General features: G+C 44.6%; 1 protein-coding gene across 3 annotated transcripts in view; it reads left to right on the top strand.

The window, feature by feature from the left end:
• Positions 1 to 18,103, top strand: part of FOXN3 (forkhead box N3) — a 308,352-nt gene that overhangs the window by 65,879 nt on the left and 224,370 nt on the right. Inside the window, exon 1 of one of the 3 annotated variants that reach the window (XM_074956100.1) lies at positions 6,947 to 7,023. The exons of the other annotated variants lie outside the window; for them this stretch is intronic. The gene's annotated coding sequence lies outside the window, so the exon portion shown is untranslated. Of the gene's footprint in view, positions 1 to 6,946; positions 7,024 to 18,103 lie in introns of those variants that run through there. 3 annotated transcript variants of the gene reach the window in all.

Raw genomic sequence — 18,103 nt, 5'->3', positions numbered from 1 at the left:
GGGGGGATATGTGACAGGGTCGGGCCAGATGGCTACGGGAGAGTAATAGAAGGCAGATATATTAGCCCCAGGTTAATATAGGTAAGGTAACAGGGAAGGTTCCAGAACAATCAGGAACCTTCTGGAGACAATTAAGATGTCAGGCTGATTAGAATACCTGCAGCCAATCAAGAAGCTGCTAGAATCAATTAAGGCAGGTTAATCGGGGCCCCTGGGTTTAAAAAGGAGCTCACTTCAATTTGTGGTGCGCGTGTAAGGAGCTGGGAGGAAAAGGCGCTAGGAGCTGAGACCGAGAACGCAGACAGTTGGAGGACTGAGGTGTACAAGCATTATCAGACACTAGGAGGAAGGTCCTATGGTGAGGATAAAGAAGGTGTTGGGAGGAGGCCATGGGGAAGTAGCCCAGGGAGTTGTAGCTGTTGCACAGCTGTTCCAGGAGGCACTCTAAACAGTTGCATTCCACAGGGCCCTGGGCTGGAACCCAGAGTAGAGGGCAGGCCCGGGTTCCCCCCAAACCTCCGAACTCCTGGTCAGACACAGGAGGAGTTGACCCGGACTGTGGGTTCATGAAAATGGCCAAACTGAGGGCTGCTGTGAAGCTCCGAGGTGAGCAAATCCGCCAATAAGCGCAAGACCCACCAAGGTAGAGGAGGAACTTTGTCACAGTAGCTAGAATGACAGTTACATAGGTTACTTTTAAAGTCAGCAAATAATAAGGAAATGAAAAACCTCGAGCCAGGCAGTTCCAATTGCTTTGTTGATTAGTAATTTTAGTGGGCATAAAGGAAGTGTGGATGATGCAGTCAGAACTACAGCACCTCACAGTAGAATCTGGTAAATGTGGTTTGGAGCATTGGTTTCCATGTTTTTACAATATATTTAGTAGCTCAAAGCCGTTGAACATACCAGTGATTCTGTGCCAGTGTGAGAGTGTGTACAATGTTTCTAGAGTTATTGACTTGTCCAAGTAAGTTTACCTGAGTTTATTCTAAGTGCACAGATGCCACCTTTTTCACAGCTGCCTAAGCCAATGGCAACAGGACAGTCGTCAGCGGTGCGAGTAAATTAACTCATCTGCGTTTTGAACAAGTGATTTGGACAAAAAAGGAAAACATGCTGAAGTGCATTTATCTTAATTTGATTGAAATAAGTAGCTGACTTAGTTACTCACATGGCCACTATGTGTCTCTTAGTGTCTTCAGATCAAGAGTGGATGTCTTTTTGGAAGATGTGCTTTAGTCAAACCCAAGTTACTGGGCTCAGTACAGGAGTAGGAGTAACTGAATGAAATTCTACAGCCTATGTTATGTAAGAGGTCAGACTAGAGATCTAATGGTCCCTTCTGAGCTTAAAATCTATAAAAAGAGAATAAAAGGAGTCAGTGATTGTGCTCCTTTTTTGCTTCTTCATTATGCATAAAGAAGGCCTAACAAATTTTTTATTTTGTTTTTTCAAAAAAAAAAATGTTTTGCTTGGTTTTGGCTTTTTCCCCCTGCAAAAATATCAAGTCTTGTCTTCCCTGTTTTTGTTGGAGGACTTCATGGTGACTCACAGGCAGATTGGGAGCTTTCTCAGCCCACAGCCGAAGGGAAAGGTGTTAAATATTTAATAAAGAGACAGCTTTTCTCCCAAGTGTTTTGGTTTAAATAGGTGTTAACAAAAAACAAAACACAAAAAAATGTAGCAGTCTGACTAAAAATCACTTTTCCCTCCAAGTAATCAGGCTTCCCTGGTATGGGTTCTCTGGTGGCTAGCAACCTTGACCCATGGCTGCTATCACTAGTTCAACTGACCTGAAGGTAGCATTAGAGGGAACCTAGTCTAAACAAGCTTCCTGAGGCTGTACCCATTTTTATCACTGTGTCAGGTTGACTTGATTTTATCAGGTTTAACTAACATGGTGGTGGAAACAGGTCTGCCCCACAAGATTAGTCTACATTAGAGTTCTGGTCTGGTGCTAAGACTTGTTGAGCAGAACTGGTGATAACACGAGAGGAAATTCTTTGTTAATTTCCCCAGTGTAGACATGGCCATAGAGGTTTACAGTGTAGGCAAGATCTGAACTCTCTTCTCATACTCGCTCTCAAAACCGTTTTAGGATGTATTTTATTTATATACATGAGAAAGAAGCAAATAGTGCACATACCCACTTCCCTTCCCTTTTCAGGTTATATTTAAAAAATACACTTGACAGAATTATAAATGGTGTTTTTGTTGTAACCAATATTCAACACCAAGAAGAACCAACCGTTAGATAAAATGTAATTAATACTGTGCATAATATAAGCAATAATGTGCCTCAACATCACTAGTGGATTTGAAATACACAACCCTGGTATCTCTCTTCTGTTGAGGCAGCAACTCCTCAACTTCTTGCACCTGCAGAGAGGAAAGCAAAGTAACAGTTGAGTGCCAAATCAATCAGAAATGGTCACACAACAAAAAGAGACAGGATGTTTCAGTCTTTCACTACAAAGTGTACGGAAACATGAATACTTGCTGGGCAACCGTAGTTAGTGATCCAGGATTAAGACTGTCTCAGTACTGAGCAGCTGGGTGATGAGAAGTATCTTATGTCCACTGCAGCTGGGAGCAACCCATCCAGTCCACGTAGACAGACTCTTGCTAGTTCATTTCAAGCTAGCCTGCAGCATTGTGAACGTTGCAGCCCGGACGGAGGCTCAGGTTGGCCACCCGAGCTCAGACCCAGGGTGGGTCGATTGGCCTTGAGAACCCAAGCTGCCACTTGAGCTACAATGTCCATGTTACTATTTGTAGTGTACTAGCTTGAGCTGAGCTAGCATGATTCTGTTTGCCCGGGCTCGAAGGCAAACTCCCAGCGGCAGTGTAGATGTATCTTTAGTGCCTCTCAGTCACGACATGGAGGCCCAGATCCTCTAAGACAGTGGATTTCAATCGTTTTTCATTTGTGGACCCTGACAAAATTCTAACTTTCCCTTTGAAAATATAAGGCATAGACCACAGGTTGAAAACCACTGCTCTAAGGTATTTAGGTGCCTGATTCCCACTGGGGAGTTCGTGTGTGTATAATAAGGCCTGTGTCTTAGAGGATCTGGGTCCTAGTGCCATCCCAACATGTCAGATTTCTTTTTTTTTTTTTTTTTGGCTTCTTCTGAAGGGGACTGGAAAGAGGAAGAAAAAGAGACTCAAATACAGGTACATTGGCGTCTGTGTCATGCAGACACTATAGGTCAGGTTTTCCCCCCATTGTTTTATTCCAGATATGTATGCATTGAAAGTCCAGAAGTGCTTAACTCTGTGGAATTTAAAATCCCTTGGTGAGACAGCCTACAGAATGAACATTCTCCTGAAGAGTTTTATAAACTGTGCAGTCCCTTCCTCTTCAAGAGTTTATAAAAACTGTACATTTGAGGCCCAACTCTTATGGAAAAGTCCTATTGAATTTAAAAGAAAGTGATCTTTCTATAGACTGGTTGACCCATCCTTTGAGAAGTGCTTCCTTCCCCCCATAGACTCTTTAAAGTTATGATGCTGGAAGTTCTGTGCTGGCCTGTGTTGAGTAAGGGGAGAGCTAGACTGTCACAGATCTCCTAACCCCCTATTAGTTGTGACTGAAAGAGAAGAGGGCTACCCCATCAGGCTGTGTTACTGTATATAGGACCTTAGTGGAATTAGATGACTTTTTATAGAGTCACAAAATCCTGCTTGTAGCTGCCCATCGTATGCCAGAATTTGTGGGGATATTTCAGTCCAGATCTTTGTCCCGTGTTTTTGGGAGGAAGGAAGGTCCAATGGTTAGGTGCTCAGCTGAGACATAGGAGACCTGCGCTTAATTCCCTGCTCTGCCACAGACTTCTGCTGTGGCCTTGGGCAGCTCACTTAGTCTCTCTGTGCTTCAGTTCCCTATCTGTAAAATGGTGAGTTCTCCTTACCTCACAGGGTTTTGGGGAGGCTCTCAGATACTATGGTGATGGGAACCATACAAGTACCTAAAACATGTACTTTGAAATAGCAGAGAATTTGTACTGGCATCATGGAAGATATAAGAAGCTTTTACCAAGGTGCACCCTGGTGAAAAGATGAATGAACTGTTTGAGAACTCAAAATACAATGTCTCATTTGAAGAAACTGACAGGAGCAGTCACCAGTCTGCCTCTGAGCAGATTGATAGACATGACTGCCTCATTCACTATCAATTGACCAAATTTCCTAATACTCCAGTGTCAGTTTCTTTGATGAAAGGCTGGTTCAAATACCAAACTGTTGAGTACTGGGGATAAGGGATTAGATTTATAGTGTAATCTTCTACTAACATCCCTCTTGATCCAGAGACCAGGCTTTAAAATGTGTTCTTTCTTACCATAAGACTGCAATGTCAAGGAGAGCAGACAAATGCCTCTCACCCACCTTTGGCGGCAGTGATCCTGTTACTGGCCCAGTGTTATTAGTTCTGGGTAGGGTAGTTAAACACTTAAAGGGGCAATTGGACTTTCACAGCTGTATCTGATTTAAAAGATTTGTGTTCAGTTGGGCCCCTCTTACTAAGCCATCAAAACTCAGGACCCAAATGTCCCTCTTCCCCTGATTAGAAAATCGAGGGGAAGGGACTAACAGAGAGGAAATCTCTCCAATTGTTTTTCAGAATTCCTGAGATCCACATGGAATTTGTGACATCAGTGGGAAGCGGGCCATCTACGCAAAGGCCCAATGCTTCTGTACATACTCTGCCTTATGCCTCCCTGGCACTGCAGCTGCCAGGACTTCTGCAGATCATGGCGATCCCCAGCACTCTTCTTAAAGGAAAATTCTCAATGCAGAGGGGGATGGGAGAAGGGGCTCAGAAGTGCAGTACAGCCTCAGACTGTGTGGCATTTCCATCCTGAGTTCTGCAGGAACTGTGGGAATATGGTGTCCATCTACTGTTCTGACTTACCCACTGCCTGTTCCCTTGCCAGGCACAGATCCAAGGACCCCTCAAGAACCATCTACAGAGTCCAAGGAAGGGGTACTGCTGCTCGGGAGGTGGCTGACACCCTTGTCTGCAGCAGTGCCCTAAGGTTCTCCCCACATGCAGACTTCAGGGACTCATTGGGGCCAGTTAATTTTTTGAGGCCAAATCCTGCTCACTGTACCCATGCAAAACTCCCACTGATGTCCATGGGAGTTTTGGGTGAGTAACAGATTTGGCCCTTGTCATCTAGCCATTAAAAATGTGTTGGGTGTCTCTGCTGGCAAACCATGACAAAGATGATTTAGATGGAGGAGCACATTCACTGTATGTGTGCTTAATGCAAGAGAGAGAGAGTGAATTCCATCCAGACAGATGTGCTTAAATGACTCCAGCAGTGAGGTGTAATTAAATCTTTACAGGTGAGTTATGTCTCCTAATGTGGGTATATACAGCAATCACTAAAGAAAAAAGTCTCCCTTAGTTCAGACATTGCCCCCGGTGAGCTCCCGGTAGTGAAGGCCTGCCATTTATTATGTTTAATGGTGAAGCCTGAAATATTCAGAAGTCATCACATGGTAAATTTGGGGGGTGATATTGGAATTTGGGGCAAACAGAAGAAGCAAAGAGGATTATGTGAGTATGAATACTGGCCCATGTAGTCCCCAAGCCCAGCTGTGCTGTTCGGAATGGGGAAAAGCCATAGAGAAATCTGGGGTGGAGCCTTGTGGGGGAGATAAATGGCCAATTGGGATACATTCTTCTAGGCGAGGTCACCTTTCCACCTCTGTCAAATAACCACGCAATCTGGGACTGTGTGGAAAATGTGGGCAGGACCAGAGGTAATGGGGAGGAGCTACACTAAGTAGAATGTTCCCCTTTCCTCAAAACTGGGACTGACCCAGAGTTAAACTCAGACAAGAGTGAATGCTCCCCCCACATTCAGTGTCGCTCCTTTCAGGAGTGGCAGAGCGCAGTTGGGGCAACAAGACAATGCCAGCTTGGCTACTGGTTTTGCATTGCTCCATGTTTGGTGGTAGCTGGGAAAGTGCCTCCTTGCACTGAGCCATGCCTATCTCTAGGCCTTCATGCCATTTTCCAGACTGCTTCTGTGCAGTTTTTACACTAGCAGGGAGGTTTATGGGCCAAAGTTCAATTTGCACCCCATTACTAGGTGCTCCTAATCTGTGAAGGCAACTGCTCAATGGCAAGGACAAACTGGCCCCAGAGAACCCCCGGCCTTGTCAAGTGCCTGTACCTAATTACAATTTACGTCAGTTCGTAAGCATTTATAATACAATAACTCTTTGTACTTCTACAGCCCCCTCCATTTAAGGATCTCAAAGCATTTTAACACAAAGAATGACACCTCAACACACCCCAGTGAAGTCAGGAAATATTATCCCAGTGTCACAGATGGGTAAGCAGTAGCACAGTGAGATGCAACGACTTGCCCAAAGTCATACAGGAAGTTGACACCTGTGCTTTAACTACTAGACCATGCTTCCCCTTGTTTACTACAACTTTAGAGGGGAGGGAGAAGCCGATATCTTGGTTCCACTTTAGAAAGTTCTTGCCTGGCCCAGAACAGATGACGCTCTGCTATAGCATCTCCAAGCCCAACGTGACAGCTGTTCTGTCAGGCTAAAACCCTGCTCTGCAACTGAGTTCTGCATTATTCTTGTTCCTTTGTCCTATCCTAACCAAAAAAAGTGAAGTTGTCCATCCTCCCAAGTGAAGTTTTTGCAGGGTGTAGGAACCGGTGATGCTCTGATACAAAGCATGGGGCTTGTATTGTTTCAACAATGGTGTTTTCAGGTGTTGCCATATGTATTTAGTCCATCATTTGATAATGTGAAAAAAAATATGAAAGCAGTGAGAGACAAAAGGAGAATGAAGATGAATGTTAGTGTTCCCCTGGGGTTCATGGCTGAAGGAATTAACACAGCTTGGCACTCTACCCTAGCTGTGTTTGTTTCCATGGCAACAGCTACGTACATGTTTCAGACTATCTACAGTGACACAGTTGCAGAAATAGTAGCTTGCAGGTTTCTGATATCGCATCAGTGGGCAGGCAGCACACACTAGACTAAGTAAGTGTAAAAGAATTTAAAATATCGCTCTGGATTCAAATGTATATTAATTTGTATGAGTTCATCTAATCAATAGGGTAAGTGTTTGCAGCATTCCACTTGGACATTGGAATGTATGGTCAAAGTTGAAAAGTTAAAGGAGGCCGTTTAAGCAGTTTTCATTTATTTGGTCAATATGATTGAATGTAAATAAACGTGACTGAATAAAGAGAAGGAAAATACCTTTCCAAGGAAATCTCTAGGAAGTGTGTGGTCACTGGAGGGCTGGGTTTTGCTGTCGTACAGACAGAGGCTGTAAATAGCTGAGTCTTAAAACAAAATCTTATTTATTGCTGAATGTTAAAGTACTTTAGACTTTACAGCAACTAATCCTTTAATGTCTCATTGAAAAGACAGTTGTAAATAAGATAGACAGGTGAGCTGATTATTAGTGCAATTAGGGAAAATTTGGGACTCCATTGTCTTTTCTGAAAGCTCTTGTAAATATCAGTTCCGTGTACTGTACTGTATACGTTAGATGACCCTGGTTTGTCTTTGACATTTTCTGTTACTTTTTATTGGCATCTACATTTATTTTATGCCACCAAGTCATATACTAGGTTATGTATATATTACTTCAGGTTTTTTAGAAGTGATATACACTTGAGAAGCATGTTACTGATTGAACTGGAATTTGGGAGGAGGCAATGTAAAACATACAAATGTATACTGATCAGAAAAAAATCCTTTATATCTGTTTATTAGAACAGGTGTTAGATGTACAGATTTTAGCTGTTACATTAACACTATGAACTTATTTAAATGCTTGGCAGTTCTGCTTTTATATTGATTCTTTTAATGTCAAAATATGTTATGTCTGTTATTAATCAGTGGAAAATTATGTCTTTAACTTACCATTTTGACTGTTAGGGAAGCAATTAAAGAGAATATAAAACTGTAGACTAATTCTGTTTAATCTTTGTTTCTCTAGGAAGTATATGTTTTCTACCAACTTGATGTCCACCAAAATGGATTGCTAAGTGATGCACTCCAAACAACTTTTCTGTGATTATTGTTATAGGGAGAGGAGTGATTACATACAATGTCTGTTTGCTACAGATTTACTATGTACTTACTGTGGGCTAGATTTTGCCTTTAGGCACATTCCTGAGTAATGGGTGTCACTAGGGAGAATTACACTGTCACCAGGGGGAGCACTGAGAGTCTGTGTGCCTCAAAAAGTAAAGGAGTACTTGTGGCACCTTAGAGACTAACAAATTTATTTGAGCATAAGCTTTCGTGAGCTACAACTCACTTCATCGGATCTCCTTTTTTTTTTTGCGAATACAGACTAACACGGCTGCTACTCTGTGCCTCAAAGACACCCTTCTAATGAAGTTTCATTGAGGTTTCCCTCTTGCACTGGGGAGAAGGGAGGAGTATTTTGCTAAAGCCTTTAAAAGGGTGCTGTGTGCTTTCCTTATCCCTTGCCACACATTTGGGTAACTGTGCTGGCCAGCCTGTAGGGGGCAGAGACATGATTCCATTCACTCCCCACTACTCCCTCCCTGCTTACTTGCTTTTGGGGGTGAGCATCAGAGATGTATCCCTTGTTCTTCCCTTATACCCAGTGCTGCATTTGGGGAATGTCTCCTCTGGATGGCCATATTAGGCCAAGGCAGAATCTAGTCTTTTACTGCTTCCAAAGGCCAAGTATGCATCCTTGATTATTATAATTCTTTAGCAATCAACTGTGGGGCTTGATCCCGTCCCACTGAAGGGAGTAAGAGTTTTGTCACTGTTTTGGTTACTGGACTCGCTAGCATGTGCGCCACCTGCATACTCTCTAGAAAACTGGGTATGGTCCAATAGGTCCAAAAATATGCAGTCCTGAGAAGGCTGTTTCATAATGGCATTTTCGTGACAAAGGCTTTTTTCTTGTTTGCGGTCAACATGTCAGTGCGTGAGTCTGAAATGTATGTTCTTATGCAGCACCTTTGGAAGTACAAAGAACGCAACTTCTCTTGAACCCGAGAGTCTTGCAGATTTGCAAAACCCAGAATACAGACACATGGAATTAGGCTTGTGTTTTTCATTTATGGAAAAATTCTTATTGTATGTAGCCTATGGACCAAATTCTGCTTCCATTGACACCATGGAGTTAAATATGAATAACAGAATGCGCCCTGTGATTCTAAGCATGTTAATTTTGACACAACTGTGTACCTAGTATGTTTTGAACCACAGTGTGGACAATGCTAAAAGAGGCGCTGACTCCGTGGGTGCTCCAGGGCTCAAGCACCCCTGAAAAAAAATAGGGGGTGCTCAGCAGCCACCAGCCCCTCCTGTTTGGCATCCCTGGGGCTGGCCACTGATCAGCTTTCTGTTGGCTGGTGGGAGGCACCCAGGGGAGGGTGGAGAACAGAGAGTGGTGGGTGGGTGGGGGGCCTTAGAGAAGGGGTGGAGTGGGGACAGGAAGAGGTGGAGTGAAGGCAGGGTCTTGGGGGAAGGGACAGAATGGGGGCAGGGCCTCAGGATGGAGCAATGGCGGAGCACCCAGCGGGAAAAATAAAAGTCAGCGCCTGTAAGGAAACTAATTCAAATGCACCCTTGATTTGAGTAATTGATTCCATTGTAGTTTACCTTTTGGTGAGAAACCTAATAACCTGTCTATCAATAGACTCCATTATATTACTTAAATATAATTTTTGAAGAGGCCAACAAGGAGAATCTTATTCTATAAAGAAATGAACAAAAGTAAAATATGCCAACTCCTGAATGATCTGATTATCAAATCGACATATTCAGCATGCCTATTCTAGTGTAAATCGTCTGTCAGCAGCACATCCAAATATTTATATACTTTGACTTATATCAGATTATAGCTACTACTGTGATACTGACATTCATAACAGACTTTATATTTAGCAGTCATTTTTATTGTCTTTTTGTGCTTTTATTAATATTTTGCACATATTTCTCCAGCGATATCAAAGTGCTTTACTAAGGTGGGTAAGTAGTATCCTTATCTTACAGTGGGGGAAACTGAGGCACAGAGTGGTTAAGTGACTGACACAAGGTCACACAAAGTCTGTGGCACTAGATCTAGAACCCTCATTCTCCTCACACTAGCCTTTGGACCATGTTGCCTCCCAATTAATTGGTCTCGTTCCATTTCAAACTCCAGTTGAATCTTTATTTAACTCTATCTGAAACTATTATCTTCTGAAATGACTATACTGTATATAAAACACTCATTGTCAAACAATCTTATATGACTAATTATGTTTAATACTAATATCATTGGCATATCATTAAAATCAATAGTGGACTTTAAACTAATCCTCAAAGGGCACCAGAAGTAACCTTAACAATGTATTAATAATCACATCACTGAAGAAATACAGTAGCAGACATTAGCTCTTTGTAATGTGCTTTGAAATCTGCTGATGAAAACCACTTCATAAGAGCTAAATATTATTGTTATCATCTGTATCAGTGTGGCCCCAAAGTGCTCAGGCATTGCTTTGGAAACATATGCACCCTCCTTTAAAGGGACAGTATTTGACAAAGCTAAATATCCTCCCCATTTTACAGATCAGGAAACTGAGGCATAGAAAGGGGAAGTGGCTTGCTCAAGGTCACCTAACAGGACAGTGGTACAGAATCCATATCTTCTGAGTCCAAGTCCAGTGCTCTATCCAATATTCCACAGTACCTCCCACAGCTGGCCCATGAAGGCCCCCCTCAGTACTTCTGCATCCATTTTCTCAAATATTGGCAAAGCCACAAGTAAATGGAGAGACACATTGAGGTAAAAACAGATTTTGGTATGAAATGTTTAAGAAGCTGTTGTTAAGTAAAAAAACAACATTAAGGTTGACAGAGTCCCTTTAAGTGGAACTCTTATTTTGCTGTGTGCATTTGTTTTCTCTTGCTTACTAAAGGGATAAAGTGCAATCCTGGTTTCAGAGAGAGATGGCTGATTAATCCCTCTGCCAGGTACATATGGAAATAAATTAGCAAATGGTGCATCTGGGATTAAACTACTGCAGAGATGATAAATTATTGCCATCTTCCATGGCTGTATTACTGAGGCTTCAGTGGGTTCCCCAGTACTCAGTTACTTACTATTCACATGATATCACCATGGTTATGGCATAGAAACTGCCTACATTTTAAGCAATTTGCTAGGATATGCTAGTGTAGGCACAGATTCTGGTCAGCCAGTAAATGACTAGTAGGGGGGTATATGCAAAGAGATTCACTCACCTACTTCCCCTTGTGCCACCACACAAGCTTCAGCTAGAATCTTTATGAGAAGTGTAATCCCTGCTCTATTCTCATACCCTAATGGATGGTGGGTGCCTGAAAGGGGCTAGGGCGGGTGAAGGTGCACCGCAGTTCTGCTCCCTAGTGAACAGGTACATTATGCTACACCCTCTTCATGGGTCCACCCTAGCGAGTGCCGCAAGTCCTCTCAGGGATCCCAGCTGCTATGTGGCCCTTCTCAGTACAGAGTGCAAAGTCTATCTCTTTATTAATATTAAGTAGTGCTGGTTCCAAAGTGGAACGCAGAAATCAACATCCCCTCCCCATGCACACCTCACAAACTTCAGATCTGGATTGTAGCTCCAGACTGCACAGCTGTACACCTGTGTCTGCAACAAACATGGAATCTAAACACTCTCAAACTCTAGCTTCGTTTGAATTTGGATTCGAATCTAGATCCGAACTTCTCAGCTCTCTGAATCCTAGTCCCCTTAATCTTCCCCTGTCTTCATGGGCCATGGAGAGAACAGGATTGCCTCTGTTTTTAACACTTGCAGATCTGCAGTGAGATGATGGCTATAATAAAATCTCCTCATGCTTTAGGGCTTCTGCTTGTTGCCTGCAAGAATCAGAAAGAATTTCTCCCCCGATGCACATTTGGCCAGATGTAATATGAGTTAGCTTTTTTTCACCTTCCTCTACAGGGATTGGCCACAGCTGGAGATGGAACACCAGACAGCATGGACTGGTGCTCTGAAGTGGTAAAAAGAATTCTTTTCCTATATGCCTGGCTGATGTGTCTTGCTCACATATGCTGATTGCCATAGTTGGGGTTAGGAAGGAATTTTCCCCCCCAGTCAGATTGGCAGCAACATTGGGAGTTTTCCACCTTCCTCAGCAGCACAGGGTGTGGTTCCCCTGCTGGCATCACCTGGGCACTCCCCACCTAATCAGTTCCTGCCATTGCAGGGGCTAAGGCATCAGGGTCACCTCCGTCTCTCCCATTCTCTGTTTCTGGCACACAATAATTTCGTCTCCTGAGGACTGAAATGCTTTAATTTAACTGAAGTCTTTGGGCTCAATATAGGGGTATCTGGGTGAAAATTAATGGTCTGTGCTATACAGGACGTCAGACTAGACCAGTGGTTCCCAGATTTGTTCCTCCCCTTGCGCAGGGAAAGCCCCTGGTAGGCCGGGCCAGTTTGTTTACCTGCTGCGTCCGCTGCTCCAGGCCAGTGGGAGCTGCTGGAAGCAGCGGCCAGTACGTCCCTCGGCCCGCGCCACTTCCAGCAGCTCCCATTGGCCTGGAGCAGCGAGCCACGGCCACTTGGAACCGTGATCAGCCGAACCTGCGGACGCGGCAGGTAAACAAACTGGCCCGGCCCGCCAGGGGCTTTCCCTGCACAAGCGGCGGAACAAGTTTGGGATCCACTGGACTAGATGATCACCATGGTCCCTTCTGGCCTTAAACTCTATGAAACTGTGAAAAGCGCAGGTGCGTCTATATTTGCTCTTACTGCACACTTCGTGAAAGAATTAGATGATCATCTATGTTGATCAGTAACTGACAACAAGTTTTATAGACACAGAACTACATAGAGCAGCAAGTTCAAGTGAAATGAGCGCAGAAGGGGCAGGCCATGTTCCTGAATTTTTTCAGGAAAAGGTGTGTTGTAGAAGTTGTCATCAAGGCTGCCACAATCTAGAGCTTAGCAAGAGAATGTCTCTCAGTTAGCGCTGCCATCTTTCTGTTTTCTTTTCTTCCCAGTGTGTGCTGATGAGCAATGGCACTCCAGGTTGCGAAAATGCAGAGTTGACTATGGTCTAAAGTTTACTTCACTGTGTTGGTATTTGTGATCTTTCCCTGGGGGCTTTAAAGTATTTTTTACAGAAGGATACATGCAATGTACAGCAAATTAAGTCTAACCAGCCAAAGCCTTGTTTGTTGTGAATGAGTTGCAGGAGGGGATAGTAGCTGTGCTTGCTAGGGAAACACTGATTATATATTTGTAGACAAATGTGACTTAGTATAGCAAGGCAATTGAAAAAGGTCTTGTCAAAGTTCCCCTATTTTCAGAGGTCTTTATCTTGGCTCTACACATTTGCTCGGGGTTCAGTTTTTCCTGGGAAGGGAACTATAGGAATGAATTGACACTGAAGCTGATCACAATGAAATGGGGAAGGAGGGCTCATGGGAGAAGAGATACAAACAGCACTGAAAGTGGGTGGTGAGCGTTGGAGGGAGGAAGAGCCTGGGGTACCGACTCTTATGCATCACTTTTTAAAACATGGATTTTAATCAGAAAGCATTTTAAAGTGTGAGGAAACGTAGTGCCTTTAATTCTTCCCCAAGGGTGAAATTAATCCAAGTGTGGAGGGTCCATGCAAGACCCTGTGCTCCACTTAAGCCCACAGTGGAACTATTCAGGCATTAGGTAGTGCCTGCATTGTGGCAGAAGTCTCTGTAGTTACTTTGAATAGGCCCAGATGAAAGGAGCCACTAGGGCACAGTTATTATCAGAATTATTTATTATTTGTATTCCCATAGCGCCTGGGAGCCTAGCCATGGACAAGGACCTCATTGTGCTAGGCCAGGGGCAGGCAAACTTTTTGGCCTGAGGGACACATCAGGTTTCCAGAATTGTATGGAGGGCCAGTTAGGGGAGGCTGTGTCTCCCCAAACAGCCAGGCGTGGCCTGGCCCCCACCTCCTATCTGATCCCCCTCCCCTCCGCCGCTTCTTGCCCCCTGATGGCTCCTGAGGGACTCCTGCCCTATCCAACTCCCCTGTCCCCTAACGGCTCCTCCGGGATTCCTACTCCATCCACCACCCCCTACTCCCTGTCCCCTGACCACTCCCAGACTCCCCACCCCTGACTGCCCCCTGCCGCCCCATCCAACCCCCCGCCTCATTCCTGACTTGTCCCCCGGGACCCCTGCCCCCATTCAACCCCCTTGTTCCCCGCCGTCTGACCGCCCCGACCCCTATCCACACCCCTGCCCCCTGACCACCACTCCCAACTCCCCTGCCCTCTATCCAACCCCTCCTGCTCCCTGTCCCCTTACCGTGCTGCCTGGAGCACCAGCGGCTGGTGGCGCTACAGCCGCGCCACCCGGAGCACCGGGTCAGGCTCTGCAACTGCTCTGTCTGGCCGCCCAGAGCATTGCGCCGGTGGCATGGTGTGCGGAGACTGGGAGGGAGAGGGAACAGCAGAGAAGGGGCCGGGGACTTGCCTCCCGGGACAGGAGCTCAGGGCCCGAGCAGAAGGTCCCGTGGGCTGGATGTGGCCTGCAGGCTGTAGTTTGCCCACCTCTGTGCTAGGCACTGTGCAAACACAGAACAGCAGACTGTCTGTGACACTTTCAGGGCTACCAAGGGATACAGGGTGAATCACTACAGCTTGCTTAGTTCAAAGGAGCCTTCTCTACGCCTGCCAGGGGAAACTTGCCCCAGACTGCTGGCTGCTGGTAACACAAGCCCCCCATTCCAGGCTCCACAAGCCCCCCACTCCAGGCTCCACGAGCCCAGTTCTTTCCCCCACAGGCTAGGAATTTGCACATCCCAGCCCTTAGGTTCCCTGAGTCTGTGGGAGACAGCATAGATAACCTCTGGTTAAATCTATGGAGATAGTTAGCTCCCAGAGTTCTACAGTAATCCTGGGGCTTAGGTCCCACCAGCCTGTCTGTAAATCCCACTTCATTACACTTGAGTGCCCAGTCCCTCGACTTCTGGACGCCCACACTGCACACAGATTTGCTGTCTCCGTGGTAGCAAAGGCCTCCATTCACTAGCTTCACCTCAGTTTAACGTTCTCCTTAGCACACAGCACTTAGTCGTGTCTATATAAAACTAGGTAGATGTTTATTTGACAAAGCATAAGTTAAGATTCAAATAGAAGCAAGTATAAGGATTGGAAATGTATAGAAGACAAATATAAAATGCAATCTAGAGCCTATACTTCTTAGCAAGGTCCTTTCCTCTCTAATAAGGTATTTCTTACCCAGTGGTCAGTCGGTACAGCGCTTCTCCAGTTGAGAGAGCTGGAATCCACTTTTCATGAGACACTCACACTGGGAGAGTGTTGCCTCCTTACCATCATTCTTGTGTCCTTTCTTTCTCCTTTTATACAGTTCCAGAGTTTTTGTTCCTTTTCATAACTTGGATGTTTCATTAAATTCAATTCACCCTGATGGTCTCCCTATTCAAGGTCTTTTTCTTGGGCTCTTTTGTGCTTTGTAAAGGCCTACGCCCACACCTTGTCTCCACTGTCAACGCTTGGCTGGGCTGCGTCGAAAAACGTCAGTTGTTCTCACTCTTGATTGAATTAGCTCTGAGAACCACCCTGCTGCAGGTGACCTGTTTCACCTCCAGCAGCTTTGGGACACAATATTCTACATGTTACATAACTCTTAAAATTCTCCGCACATATGTTAGTTGGGGATTGGTCCTGCTTTGAGCAGGGAGTCGGACTAGATTACCTCCTGAGGTCCCTTCCAACCCTGATATTCTATGATTCTATGATTCTATGTCCTGCGATAACAGTGACAACCTGTGAGTTGTTAGCTTTCTGCAGAGACCACACACGGCCCCGTTGGGTGAAATATCATTAAAATGGTGATCACAGGGGAAATGTCCCCTTCCAGGCATGCCTAGGCAAATTCCTGGGCATAGACTCATAACAGGGGACCCCCCCAGGGGGTGCCTGGGTCACACAGTCCCTGCCCCAAAGACTTTACAATCTAAATAGACAAGACAGACACAGGGTGCGGATGGGGGGTTGACACACAGGCAGAGTGAACCATGGGATGGCAGCACATGGCATGTTAGTGCCACAGTTGTCTTTCTTTCTTTTAGTGTGTTTAATTGGGAGGGGGTCAGCTAAAGGGAAGGGAGGGGGGCCACTGAAAGGAAGGGGGTGGGTGGGACAGGGAAGGGGAGAAGAGCGTAAGAGGAGTGATGCTGAGGTGAAGAGATGGGTGGGGGTAGGGGAGGAATGGAGCAAACAGTCTGTCAGCATATGGCAGGAAAAGTCCAGTCTGAATTCTAGAACATTCTCTAAAGGACCAAAGATCTCTTGCTTTGGCTGCTTCTTTCCTTACTGGTTGGAGTCTGGATGGCTCCCTCTTTGCAACTTTCTCTCAAGCCCACATAGTGGGGTGGGGTCCTAGTGCTCCCCGATTTGGGGGGGTCCCCTGCATAGTTCTGAGTCTAGGGGGGTGATTACAGGAAGGAGTAGACCTGGATGGCATTTCAATGCAACAGTCCCTGCTTTGGGTGTTTCCCTGAGAACTGGAGCTTGGTTCAGGAGCTTCCATGGGAGGAGTGGGCAGGAATTTCTCAGAGGTTGTGAAGTAGTGGCCTAGCCACTCTGTGACCATTACTGCATCTGCTGCTGCTGCACCCCCACTCTAGGGAGGGCTGTGAAGGATGGTTCTGTGTAATGGCAGGGCCTTTAGCCCCATTCCTGCTCTTCTGCCTACTCCCTAAATCCCTCGGTAGGGATAGCAGGGAGCCTATTTGAAGCTGGGGTCTCAGACACAGCTGAGATCTTTGAACCCCCAGGGCAGACTTTGGCAATCTTACACTAGCCCACCACACACAAAGGACAAATCTTACACTAGCCCATCGCACACAATTTCCACTGTATCAGGAGCCCTTAGCAGCCATAGAGAGAGAGAGCAGGACTTTGGCCCCAGGGATGATGACTTGGCTATTGGCCCTATGGTTTTATACCCAATGTTATTCATTTCAAAGTGTGAGTCAGTCATATTTTGAATTCATACATTTCTAATCACATAATACTAACAATAATACTGCTCTGAATGGGGGAGGACTTACTCTGTGCAATTAATCTAGACACAGGAATATTCACTAGAAGTAGATTTCCAATGACTTTATTTTCAAATTTTGTTTAACAACAACAGTTTGCTTGTAAAATAATAATGTCAGGCAGCAAGTGGGACTTACTGTCATTCTTGGCCTTTCCTAATGAGTGTTTAGAACATAATGCACAGTGAGTCAAAGGAAACACTAACTGATGAATGAACAGATTGTGGCAGAGTCATCTATTCTATTGCTCGCTTCAAGGAAAATCCCTGCAAATTATACATGTGGTTTTTAAATGTTCAAAGAAAACTAAAAAAATTACATTATGAATGAAAAATTAGATGGAAACGTCTATTCCTGTCTCATAAACAGTTCAGGAATAACTCTCTCTAAAATATTCTGCTTTAAGCATGCATTTAATTTGTGTTCTGGGAGCAAAATAAAGTTGCTAAGATAAAACATTCTAATCATGATTTATGTAAATTTATTTGTACAAAGTAATGATGTAGTTGCCTATAGCAAATTGTTTGGAATATGAAATGGCATTTATGAGCTTTGCATCTTTCTATATGAATACAATGGATTATATGAGAGGCTGTGTAAAGACAACATAATTTCACATTCAAAATGGAGTCTGATGCCGTGTTTAGTAAGCTGGAAAGCCAGTTGAACAGATTGCTGAGCATCTGATAACAAAATAGTCTCCAACTTGTTTCTTTACACAATATTTATAGTATGTTTTATTCTGTTTTATTTTAAATTTAGTTATGTGCTATGGATGACTGCAAAATCATACCAGAGCCATGTACTCCAATATTAATTGTATGCCAGATATCTCACATGCACAGAATAGCTCAAGATTGCTTTGCAAACATAAAACCATGCCCAGCAAGCTCAAATATGGATGAAAAGAGGAAAACAATTGTAATCCCCAGCTGCTCTACGCATATGGGGCCAAATGTACCCCGTTTGTTGAAGATGATGGAGTTATTCCAGGGATGAC

This window comes from Natator depressus, chromosome 6 (assembly GCF_965152275.1).
Source record: "Natator depressus isolate rNatDep1 chromosome 6, rNatDep2.hap1, whole genome shotgun sequence".
Taxonomy (NCBI): domain Eukaryota; kingdom Metazoa; phylum Chordata; order Testudines; family Cheloniidae; genus Natator; species Natator depressus.
This window is presented reverse-complemented; position numbering and strand designations above follow the sequence as displayed.